Genomic DNA, 12,222 nt, shown 5'->3' with positions numbered 1-12,222 from the left:
CTGTTTCTTTGTTTCTTTCTCTCTCCCTCACTCACTGTTTTTGTGCTTCTCCGGGGACTGATTGGATACAGTGAAACTCAGCCCTATTTCATCCCAACTCTTTTGGACGAATACATCCTGGCGATGGGCGGTCCTGAATCAGTGGAAGAATCGACAAACTATTCCATTCTTGGCTCTGTGAGAAGTTCCATTCCTGGTTGTGAGGTGGTTCTGGGATAAAGGGATCGAGAGAGAACGAAGTGACTGCAGTCTGACTCTTACTCTGAAAACCAGTTAGTGCGCCCTTGTACAAAGTGGATGTGTCTGAGAACAGGAGGAAAGCAGATCATGGGCCTGTGATTGATTTTATTGAGCCAGACCTTGAAAAGTGGAGCAAACTTCTAACTAGTCGGTGCCTGTCTGAGAACTGGTAAGGAATTACGGCTGATATTGAAACGGTTCATCTTTAATTAGTTACAGCAAATCGATTCTTTCAGAGGTCATGGTGTATTGTTTTCAGAGTCACTGTCATAGTTTCTTAAAATATGATTTGTGCTTGTTTTTGTTTTGTTCAGTAATTTGGGGAATCTATTTGGAGCGGGTGCAGTTGGTCAGTATCTGTGCCTCTTGCTTGGCAGCTCCCCGGGAAGCAGCAGCTCCATTCCTATCGAGATCTGTGGACACAATCAGGAGACCCAAACTATTGCGCACTGCTGCCATCTCCTGGCTGAAAGCAAGTTCTGCAACAAGTTAACGAGGTATTCGTGATACGTTTCAATTGGAGCAAAATAACATTAACATGGTTAATATTATCACTGTAGTAATCACATTTAAATCCCCAGATATCTGATTTCTGACTGAGCGATCTGTTCATCCCGATTTATCGGAAAATGAAGGATTCCCATTACAGCCGTATTGGTTACAAGAATATCCAATCTCTGATTTAATACATTCTCCCGCTTCATTGTTTGTGTATTCGTTCTATAAATACAGGCAAAGATTGAAAAAATCAGTAACAGAGTAATCAATGTTCCCGGAGAGATGAAACTGCCGCCCCGAACTTCATTTTATGAAGGTGATTCCAGTCACTCCCCACTTTCCCATCAGAACAACGTCACAGAACAAATCACATCCCCTTCACAGAATAACCATTCAGCACGAAAGTAAATTATCTGAACTATGCTGACCAGAATCAGTGTGCTCAAACGTGTGTTCTTGTTGAAAGAAAAAATGAGGAAGTGAATAGCTGTGTGGCTACCGCAGGGCAGTAATGTTGTAGCTCCTGGTTTAAGGAGCAGAGTGCCGCAGCGGATGCGTGTTGGGTCATTAGCCCAAGGTCGAGGAATCGAGGCTATTCTCTGCTATTTACATCCTCCCTGACACGTAAAGTAAAAATAACGCACGTTCCTGTTTGCTTTGCAGCAAATACCGATCAGAAACTTTCTTGCAGTCTCATCCCGACATTAAACCCAGGATAAAGCAGACAGCATGACACATTACAACATTGTAAAGCTCACACAGAGGGAACCACAGAGAAAATGCTTTAAAGTCTCAGCAAGACTGACCAGGTCTGTAGGGAGAGAAAAGAGTTAACGTTTCGAGTCCAGATGACACTTTGTCAAAGCTGGACCGGATACGATATCCAGTAGTACCCCACAAAGGGGCAATATAGATATATAACGATATCCATTAATAACTCACATGGGGCATATAAGGAAATAAAGCTTTATCGAGCAACAAATCACAATAGAAACTAAGTTCCCATCTTCCCCTCTCGGGCGGATGTGAACAATCGAACCTGCCTGACTATTTCCAAGAGAAGACGAATTTTACCCGGAGTCCTGGGATCAATATTAATTCCTCAACCAAAGTCACTGAAGCAGATTACCGAGTCATTAACTGCGCTTTTGCCTGTGTGGTCTTGCTGTGCGTATTTAAGCGGGAATCTCATGTCCTGAGACCAACGCTTTTCCATTGAAAGGAAGGTATTGGACATTCGTGAGGTTGAAAATCTCGCTGGAGAAAATTAACCTCGTGGGGGAAAGGTCAATATCAGGAGTGGGATTCGCACCCACGCTTCCAGAAGGGACTGCGACCTGAACCTTTGACCGCTCGGTCACCCTGATGCGTTGTCGCCGAAACTAAGATCCGTGCACACATCGGCTCAAATTCTATCTTCATCGTCATTCCATTTCAAACAAGATATGCTTATCCTACTTTTGAACACCAGCCAGAGTCCTGTATCTGAGTGTCATCCTTGTCCAGGCCGCTGAGGGTTAAGGAGCTCCTCATTGCTGCATTGATCAGTTTGCTCCAATCAACCAGGAACGAATTCCCGCTCTACCTGTTCCTCACTCGAAGATATTGAAAGCCTAAGATCTGAGCGACGTGAAGTATCCAATTGGAGAGTTGCTTCCTGACGACTGCATTCTCTCTCCACAGCTGCTCCCGGTGCTGCTTTCACAGACAAGTAGCCGAAGAATCCCTCCTTTTTCCAAACAGGAGAACGTTCATCCAGGAGAGGCGCCAGAAGAGTGTTGTGGGAGAAGTCAACTTTGTCACCTCGACTATACTGTGGGTAGCTGAAGAACAGGTGTCAAAGAGCGGATCAGACTGTAAGCAAAACGTTGATACTAATAAAGAAAAAGGTAGATGTGCTGCTGACTAATAGCGACTTGTTTTCGTTTGGTGTGATTGAGAATATATATAGCAGAGAGTGGTTTCGATCCATCGACCACTGGGTTATGGGCCGCTGCTCCACGCTGCTCGTGCTTGACCCTGTCCGGGGTCGGACTTGAGGCAATGTTTGAAGAAATCAATAACAGCGTGATCAATGTTCCCAGAGAGGTGAAACTGCCGCCCCGAACTTCATTCGATGAAGGTGATTCCAGTCACTCCCCACTTTATCATCAGAACAACGTCACACAAGAAATCACATCACCTTCACAGAACAACATTCAGAACGCAAGTAAATTATCTGAAATATGCTGACCAGAATTACTGTGCTCAAACGTGTGTTCTAGTTGAAAGAAAAAAAATGAGCAAGTGAATACCTGTGTGGCTACCGCAGGGCAGTAAAATCGTAGCTCCTGGTTTAAGGAGCAGAGTGCCGCAGCGGAAGCGTGCTGGGCCATTAGCCCGAGGTCGAGGAATCGAGGTAGTTCTCTGCTATTTACATTCTCCCTGACACAAAAAGAAAACATAACACACGTTCCTGTTTGCTTTGCAGCAAATACCTATCAGAAACATTCTTGCAGTCTCATCCCGACATTAGTCCCAAGAATGAAGGAGACAGCATGACGCAGTACAACATTGTAAAGCTCACACATAGGGAACCACAGAGAAAATGCCTTAAAGTCTCAGCAGATCTGACAGCATCTGTGGGGAGAGGAAAGAGCAAACGTTTCGAGTCCAGGTGACCATTTGTCAAAGCTCGACTGGAAACGTTATCCAATAGTACCCAACAGAGGGGCAATATAGAGAAAAAACGATATCCAGTAATACCTCACAGGGGGCCAATAAGGAAATAAAGTTTTATCCAGCAGTAAATCACAATAGAAACCGAGTTTCCAACTTCCCCTCTCAGACGGATGTAATCACTCCAACCAGCCAGACTATTTACAAGAAGATAAGACGAATTTTACCCGGAGTCCTGTGCTCATATTAATTCCTCAACCAGAGTCACTGAAGCAGATTATCGAGGCATTAACTGCGCTTTTGCCTGTGTGGTCTTGCTGTGCGTATTTAAACAAGAATCTCATGTCCTGAGACCAACGCTTTTCCACTGAAAGGGAGGTATTGGATCTTCCTGATGTTGAAAATCTTGCTGGAGAAATTTAACCTCATGGAGAAAAAAGGCAATATCAGTTGTGGGAGTCAAACCCACGCCTCTAGTAGAGACTTCGATCTAAACGCAGCAACTTAGACCACTCGGCTGTCGTCCAAACTAAGATCCACTCGCAAATCGACATAAATTCTATCTTCATCGTCATTTCATTTCAAACAATAGATGCTTTCCCTACTTTTAATCCCTAGCCAGAGCCCTTATCTGAGTGCCATCCTTATCCAACCCGCTGGGGGTGAAGGAGCTTCTCATTGCTGCATTGAACAGTTTGCTCCAATCAACAAGAACCGAATTCCCGCTCTACCTCTTCCTCACACGAAGCTATTGAGAGTCTAAGATCTGAGCGACGTGAAGTGTACAAATGGAGAGTTGCATTCTGGCGACTGCAATCTCTCTCCACAGCTGCTTCCGGTACTGCTTTCACGGACAAGTAGCCGAAGAACCCCTCCAGTGTCCAATCAGGTGAACGTTCATCCACTAGAGGAGCCAGAAGAATGTTCTGGGAGAACTCAACTTAGTCTCCTCGACTGTACTGTGGGTAGCTGAAGAACCGGTGTCAAAGAGCGGATCAGACTGAAAGCAAAACTTTGATACTAATAAAGAAAAAGGCAGATGTGCTGCTGACAAATAGCAACTTGTTTCCGTTTCGTGTGAGTGAGAATATAAATAGCAGAGGATGGTTTAGATCCATTGACCTCTGGGTTTGCGGTCCAGCACACGTCCGCTGCGCCACTTTGCTCGTAGTTGTCTTCTCTGGGGTCGGACTTGAAGCAAAGCTTGAAGAAATCAGTAAGAGCGTGATCAATGTTCCCAGAGAGGTGAAACTGCCGTCCCGAACTTCCTTCTATGAAGATGATTCCAGTCATTCCCCAGTTTCTCATCAGAACAACGTCACAGAATAAATCACATCCCCTTCACAGAACAACCGTTCAGCACGAAAGTAAATTAACTGAACTATGCTGACCAGAATCAGTGTGCTCAAACGTGTATTCTTGTTGAAAGAACAAATGCGGAAGTGAATAGTTGTGTGGCTACAGTCAGACAGTAATGTTGTAGCTCCTGGTTTAAGGAGCAGAGTGCCGCAGCGGAAGCGTGCTGGGCCATTAGCCCGAGGTCGAGGAATCGAGGCTATTCTCTGCTATTTACATTCTACCTCACAGCAAAAGTAAACATCACGCACGTTCCTGTTTGCTTTGCAGCAAATACCTTACAGAATCCTTCTTGCAGTCTCGTCCTAGGAATGAAGGAGACAGCATGACACAGTACAATGTTGCATAGCTCACACAGAGGGAACCACAGATAAAATGCTTTAAAGTCTCTGCTCAATTGATCCTCAAGATAAACACTTCCAAATTCCACCAATTCCATTGGGAAATGCATGAATATAGATTGTTTAAATTTTACATACTCCTAACACCTCTCCGTCCACCCGATCACATTCTATCACCGACAGTTCATGTGAATCTCCCCCGCTCTGTTGCGGTTCTGTGTCGTGGCCAGTATATGTCAACACACTGTGGTAGAGCAAAGTTCACAGATTAGAGTGAGACACAACTGATAAAAATTGTTTTTATTATATCAAAGTTGGGACGGCGGGATTTCGAAGAAGATAATATGTGGTGATGATCTTTTCTTATATTTTGGTTGTGTTGAATCCGTCAACCTGTTGTATGTGGGAGTGACGTGCATTCTCTCTGCCCTTCTCTGGTCCCGTTTGTAAATGGGGGATTCCTGTCACTCTCGGGTAATGTGTGAGAGTGTAAGAGACATTCTGAACCTGTCAGTCTTCGTCACTATATGTGCCTCTGGATACGTTGTCAATGGAACCGCACCGTGACACCAGTTCTTCGGCGACCCACAGTACAGTTGAGGTTACCGGGATGACGTCTCCCATAATTCTCCTCACCCACCTCTCCAGAATGAACTTCCTCCTGTTTGTAGACTGGAGGGGTTCTTTGGCTACTTGCCTGTAATAAGATCGCATATTAAAATTCCATTGAAGTAAATGAGTTGTATCATGTGGTTAAGGAGACGCACAATAATCCATTGTACTCTGCACACGTGGATTCAAATCCCATCCTCGTCTGTAATGTGTCTGTTGTGTCTCTGTTTGGTCCACTTCATGAGCATGAAGTACAAATGCTGTGATTTTTTGCTTTGGTTCACGGGCTTGGCGGGTGGTGAATTCGACGAACACTGTCCATGTTGAAACCACATTATAAAAAGGTTAGAAAGCTACTTATTTCACTCCCTGACCTAATTGCGTATAAATTCTGAGTTAGAAACAGTTCCGTCCTCTCAGTTTGAAACTCACAAAGTCGCGCAAAAAGTAAGTTCATAAAATAAAGAAGCAGACTTCAGCCATTAGACCCATCGAGTCTGCCCAGCCATTCTATTATGGCTGATATATTCCCCATCTGCGACCTAAAATGTTACAGACGAAGAGGTCGATTGCGTTATCAGCAGGAACACCTTCTCCCTAGAACGCATGACCTCGGAGCGGGAGTAGGCAATTTAGCCTCCTGAGCCTAACACCTCCCATGTGATGTTGGCTGATCCCATCCTGGCCTCAACTCCACCGTCTTCCCGTTCTCCGTATCCCTTGAACTCCTTACCAATAAAATCTCTCTACCTCCTCCTTAAACTTACTCACTCTCCCTCCATCCAACGCAATCTGTGGTACCGAATTCCACGGAATCATAAACCCTTTGGGATAAGTAGTTTTTCCTCAATTCTTTTTTAAAATTGCAATCTGTTATTCTAAGAGCATGACCTCTCGTTTTAGAATGCCCCACAAGAGGAAGCAACAGCCCCACGTCAACTTTTTACATACCTTTTGGTACCTTGAACATCTCAATTAGATAATTACGCATACATTCTGAGTGAGAAACTGTGGACCAGTCTTCCTCAGTTTAAAACTCACGATGTCGCACAATAACATCCGATTCAACTATTAGATCGATGACCAGGAATCGAACTGGGACAACTGCTTGGAAGAAAACTGTGCTCACCACTCTCCCACCATCGCTGCATTTCCAATTTTGAACACCAGGTGAATAGAAGGAAGCAGATACATTCCATCAGTTCATGGATGCAAAACGAATTAAAACCTGTTGACATGTGCAGTTGTGGGACGAGGTGGCCGAGTGGTTAAGGCGATGGGCTGCTAATCCATTGTACTCTACATACGTGTGTTCGAATTCCATTCTCGTTGATTTTAAATCCACTTTTCTCGGACGTGGGCCTTATTTTTCCTAGATGGATCTGCAATCACTGATGTGACAATCTATTCCAAGTTGTCAGGCCAGATTGCAGCGAGTTGGGTTAGAGGACGGAGGAACGAAGGCAGACGGGTTTGGGGCTTAACCGTTATTTGACACCAGTTCTTCTTCGGCTATCCACAGTACAGTCGAGGATACCGGGTTGACTTCTCCCATAATTACCTTCTGCCACCTCTCCTGGATGAACATCCTCCTGTTTGTGCACTGGAGGGTTGCTTCGGTCACTTGTCTGTGAGAAGGTCAGACATTAAAGTTCCATGAAGTAAGGAGTTGTACCACGTGGTTAAGGGGATGCACAAGAAACCTTTGTGCTCTGCGCACTTGAGTTCGAATCCAATCCTCGTCTGTAACGTATCTGTTGTGTCTCTGTTTGATCCACTTCATGAGGGTGACGGAAAAATGCTGTGATTTTTAGTGTTTGGGACTTGGGGTTGTGAATAATCGAACACTTTGCATATTGAAAGCACTTTAGAAAATGACGAGAAAGTTACTTAATTCACTTCCCCCCCATAATTGCGCACAAATTCTGAGTTGGAAACTATTTCTTTCCCTCAGTTAGAAAGTCATGAAGCCGCGCAAACGATAGATTCTTCAGATATGTGAGCAGTGTTACGCCATTCGACCCATCGAGTCTGCCCGCCATTCGATCATGACTGAAATGTTCATCATCTGCTACCTGAAATGTTACGGAACAAGAGATCGATTGAGATATCAGCCAGAACACCTCCTCCCGAGAACACATAACATTGGAGCTGGGATATGCAATTTAGCCTCTTGGGCGTAAAACCTTCCATGTGATCTTGCCTGATCAAACATAATGGCCTCAACACCACCGTCCTGCCCGTTCTCCAGAACCCTTCAACTCATTACCAATAAAAGTCTCTCTAAGTCCTCCTTAACTTTCTCACTGTCCCTGCATCCACCACACTCTGAGGAAGTGAATTCCACAGAATTAAAACCCTTTGGGAGAAGTAGTTTTTCTTTAAATCTTTTGTAAATTTGCAGCATCATATTCTAAGATGATGACCTCTCGTTTTAGACTGACCCACAACAGGTAACATCAACTCCACGTCTACAATATCTACACCTTTTCGCATCTTAAACACCTCACTTAGATAATCCGTATAAATTCTGAATGAGAAACAGTTGACCAGTCTTCCTCAGTTTGAAACTCAGGATGTCGCGCAAAAACATCCGATTCAACTATTACTGCGATGGCCGGGAATCGAAACGGAGTCAACGGTTTCAAAAGAAGTGATGCTCACCACTATACCACCACCACTGCAATCCCCCCTGTTGAACACCTGGTTGAATAGAAAGAGGCAAATAATTTCCATCAGTTCATGGGTGCAAAACGAATTAAGACGTATTGCCGCAAAGATTTGTGCGACGAGGTGGCCGAGTGGTTAAGGCGATGGACTGCTAATCCATTGTGCTCTGCACACGTGGGTTCGAATCCAATCTTCGTCGATTTTTCGCCCATTGTTTCTTGGAAGTGGGATTCATTTTACACGATGGATCTGCAATCACTGATGTGACAAACTATTCCAAGTTGTCAGGCCACTTGCATCGAGTTGGGTTAGAGGAGGGACGAACGGAAGTACGAACGGAGGCAGACGTGTTTGGGGCTTAACCCCACATTGCCACCAATTCTTCTTCGGCTACCCACTGTGCAGTCGAGGTTACCGTATTCACTTCTCCCATTATTACCTTCTGCCACCTCTCGTGGATGAACGTCCTCCTGATTGTACATTGGTGGGGTGCTTCGGCTACTTGTCTGTGACAAGATCAGATATTAAAATTCCATGAAGTAAAGGGGTTGTTCCACATGGTTAAGGTCAGGCACAATAATCCATTGTACTCTGCACACGTGGAATCAAATCCTATTCTTGTCTGTAACGTGTCTGTTGTATCTCTGTTTCGTCCACTTCATGAGGATATAGAAAAAAGGCTGTGATTTTTAGCTTTTGTTTAAGGGCTTGGCGGGCGGTGAACAGTCGAACACTGTCCATGGTGAAACCAAATAATAAAAAGCTGAGAAAGTTACTTTTCACTCCCTGCCCTAATTGCGCATAAATTCGTAGTGGAAAATGTTCCTTCCCCTCAGTTTGAAACTCACGAAGTCGCGCAAAACGTAAGTTCATAAAATATAGGAGCAGAATTAAGCCATTAGACCCATCGAGTCTGCCCCGCCATTCTATCATGGTTGATGTGTTCCTCATCTGTTACCTACAGTGTTACAGATGAAGAGGGCGATTGATCTCAGTTAGAATACGTCCTCACTATAACACATCACCTAGGAGCGGGAGAAGGCAATTTAGCCTCCTGAGCCTAACACCTTCCATGAGATCTTGGCTAATCCCATACTGGCCGCAACTCCACCCGTTCTCCATAACCCTTCCACTCAATACCAACAAAAATCTCTCGACCTCCTCCTTAAATTTATTCACTGTACCTGCATCCACCGCACTCTGGGGTAGCGAATTCCACAGAATCACAAGCCTTTAGAGGCTAGATTCACAGTATAAAAGTGATCCCCTACAGTGCAGACTTTGTTTGCACTGAGTGCTGAATTTGGTGCATTTGAGTGCTATAGTGAGAGTTTGGTGACTGAGTGAGTGCTGACTTTGGTGCATTTGAGTGCTAGAGTGAGAGTTTGGTGACTGAGGGAGTTAGGTGAGGAGGGAGTAAGGTGCTCCTTTCATTTTCTTTCCTACATTTCCACAAAGAGTTGGAAGAGAGCCAGGAGTTTACAGAGAGTGCAGCTGACTGGGAGTCGGAGGGCGGAGATCCAGTTGGTCCACAGGGCAGCTATATTCTGTAAGGTAAGAGGGGATGGAGGCTAGGCCAGTTGCATGCTCCTCCTGTAGGATGTGGGTGGTGAGCGATACCACCGGTGTCCCTGCTGACTATACCTGCGGGAAGTGCACCCAACTCCAGCTCCTCAAAGACCGTGTTAGGGAACTGGAGCTGAAGCTGGATGAACTTCGGATCATCCGAGAGGCAGAGGGGGTGATAGAGAAGAGTTACATGGAGGTAACCACACCCAATGTACAAGACAAGAATAGCTGGGTTAGAGTCAGGGGAAAGAAAAAAAAAGCAGACAGTGCAGGGATTCCTCGTGGCCGTTCCCCTTCAAAACAAGTATACCGTTTTGGACGCTGTTGGCGGGGATGACCAACCGGGGGAAGGCCCTAGCGGCCAGGTCTCTGGCACTGAGTCTGGCTCTGGGGCTCAGAAGGGAAGGGGGAAGAATAGAAAAGCAATAGTTGTAGGAGATTCAATGGTTAGGGGAATAGATAGGATATTCTGTGGTCGCGAGTGAGACTCGCAGAAGGTATGTTGCCTCCCGGGTACCAGGGCCAGGGATGTCTCGGATCGTGTCTTCAGGATCCTTAAGGGGGAGGGGGAGCAGCCAGAAGTCGTGGTGCACATTGGTACCAACGACATAGGTAGGAAAAGGGGTGTGGAGGCAATAAATGAGTTTAGGGAGTTAGGGTGGAAGTTAAAAGCCAGGACAGACAGAGTTGTCATCTCTGGTTTGTTGCCGGTGCCACGTGATAGCGAGGCTAGGAACAGGGAGAGGGTGCAGCTGAACACGTGGCTGCAGGAATGGTGTAGGAGGGAGGACTTCAAGTATTTGGATAATTGGAGCGCATTCTGGGGAAGGTGGGACCTGTACAAGCAGGACGGGTTGCATCTGAACCAGAGGGGCACTAATATCCTGGGAGGGAGATTTTCTAGTACTCTTCGGGAGGGTTTAAACTAATTTAGCAGGGTAATGACAACCGGATTTGTAGTCCAGCAACTAAGGTAGCCGATATTCAGGACGCCAAAGCGTGTAATGAGGCAGTGGGGAAGGGAACACTGACAAAGGAGAGTACTTGAAGGCACGGAGATGGGTTGAAGTGTGTATACTTCAACGCAAGAAGCATCAGGAATAAGGTGGGTGAACTTATGGCATGGATCGGTACTAGGGACTACGATGTGGTGGCCATAACGGAAACTTGGATAGAAGAGGGGCGTAAATGGTTGTTGGAGGTCCCTGGTTATAGATGTTTCAATAAGATTAGGGAGGGTTGTAAAAGAGGTGGTGTTGGGGGTGGCATTGTTAATTAGAGATAGTATAACAGCTGCAGAAAGGCAGTTCGAGGAGTATCAGCCTACTGAGGTAGCATGGGTTGAATTCAGAAATAGGAAAGGAGCAGTCACCTTGTTAGGAGTTTTCTATAGGCCCCCCAATAGTAGCAGAGATGTGGAGGAACAGATTGGGAAACAGATTTTGGAAAGGTGCAGAAGTCACAGGGTAGTAGTCATGGGTGACTTCAACTTCCCAAACATTATGTGGAAACTCTTTAGATCAAAATAGTTTGAATGGGGTGGTGTTTGTGCAGTGTGTCCAGGAAGCTTTTCTAACACAATATGTAGATTGTCCGACCAGAGGAGGGGCAATATTGGATTTAGTACTTGGTAATGAACCAGGGCAAGTGATAGATTTGTTAGTGGGGGAGCATTTTGGAGATAGTGACCACAATTCTGTGACTTTCACTTTAGTAATGGGGAGGGATAGGTGCGTGCAACAGGGCAAGTTTTACAATTGGGGGAAGGGTCAATACGATGTTGTCAGACAAGAATTCAAGTGCATAAGTTGGGAACATAGGCTGTCAGGGAAGGACACAAGTGAAATGTGGAACTTGTTCAAGGAACAGGTACTACGTGTCCTTGATATGTATGTCCCTGTCAGGCAGGGAAGAGATGGTCGAGTGAGGGAACCATGGTTGACAAGAGAGGTTGAATATCTTGTTAAGAGGAAAAAGGAGACTTATGTAAGGCTGAGGAAACAAGGTTGAGACAGGGCGTTGGAGGGATACAAGGTAGCCAGGAGGGAACTGAAGAAAGGGATTAGGAGAGCAAAGAGAGGGCATGAACAATCTTTGGCGGGTAGGATGAAGGAAAACCCCAAGGCCTTTTGTACATATGTGAGAAATATGAGAATGACTAGAGCGAGGGTAGGTCCGATCAAGGACAGTAGCGGGAGATTGTGTATTGAATCTGAAGAGATAGGAGAGGTCTTGAACGAGTACTTTTCTTCTGTATTTACAAATGAGAGGGGCCATA

The 12,222-nt window shown here is 45.4% G+C and overlaps 1 non-coding gene across 1 annotated transcript; it reads left to right on the top strand.

Annotated features, from left to right (window-relative positions):
- Positions 1-8,492: 8,492 nt before the first annotated feature.
- trnas-gcu (transfer RNA serine (anticodon GCU)) lies at positions 8,493-8,574 on the top strand. The gene has a single exon. It is a non-coding gene; the product is annotated as a tRNA-Ser (tRNA).
- Positions 8,575-12,222: the final 3,648 nt, after the last annotated feature.

The sequence above is a fragment of the Scyliorhinus torazame genome, chromosome 24 (genome assembly GCF_047496885.1).
Source record: "Scyliorhinus torazame isolate Kashiwa2021f chromosome 24, sScyTor2.1, whole genome shotgun sequence".
NCBI lineage: Eukaryota > Metazoa > Chordata > Chondrichthyes > Carcharhiniformes > Scyliorhinidae > Scyliorhinus > Scyliorhinus torazame.
The sequence above is the reverse complement of the archived record's forward strand: the minus strand, read 5'-3'. Positions and strand labels throughout refer to the sequence as shown.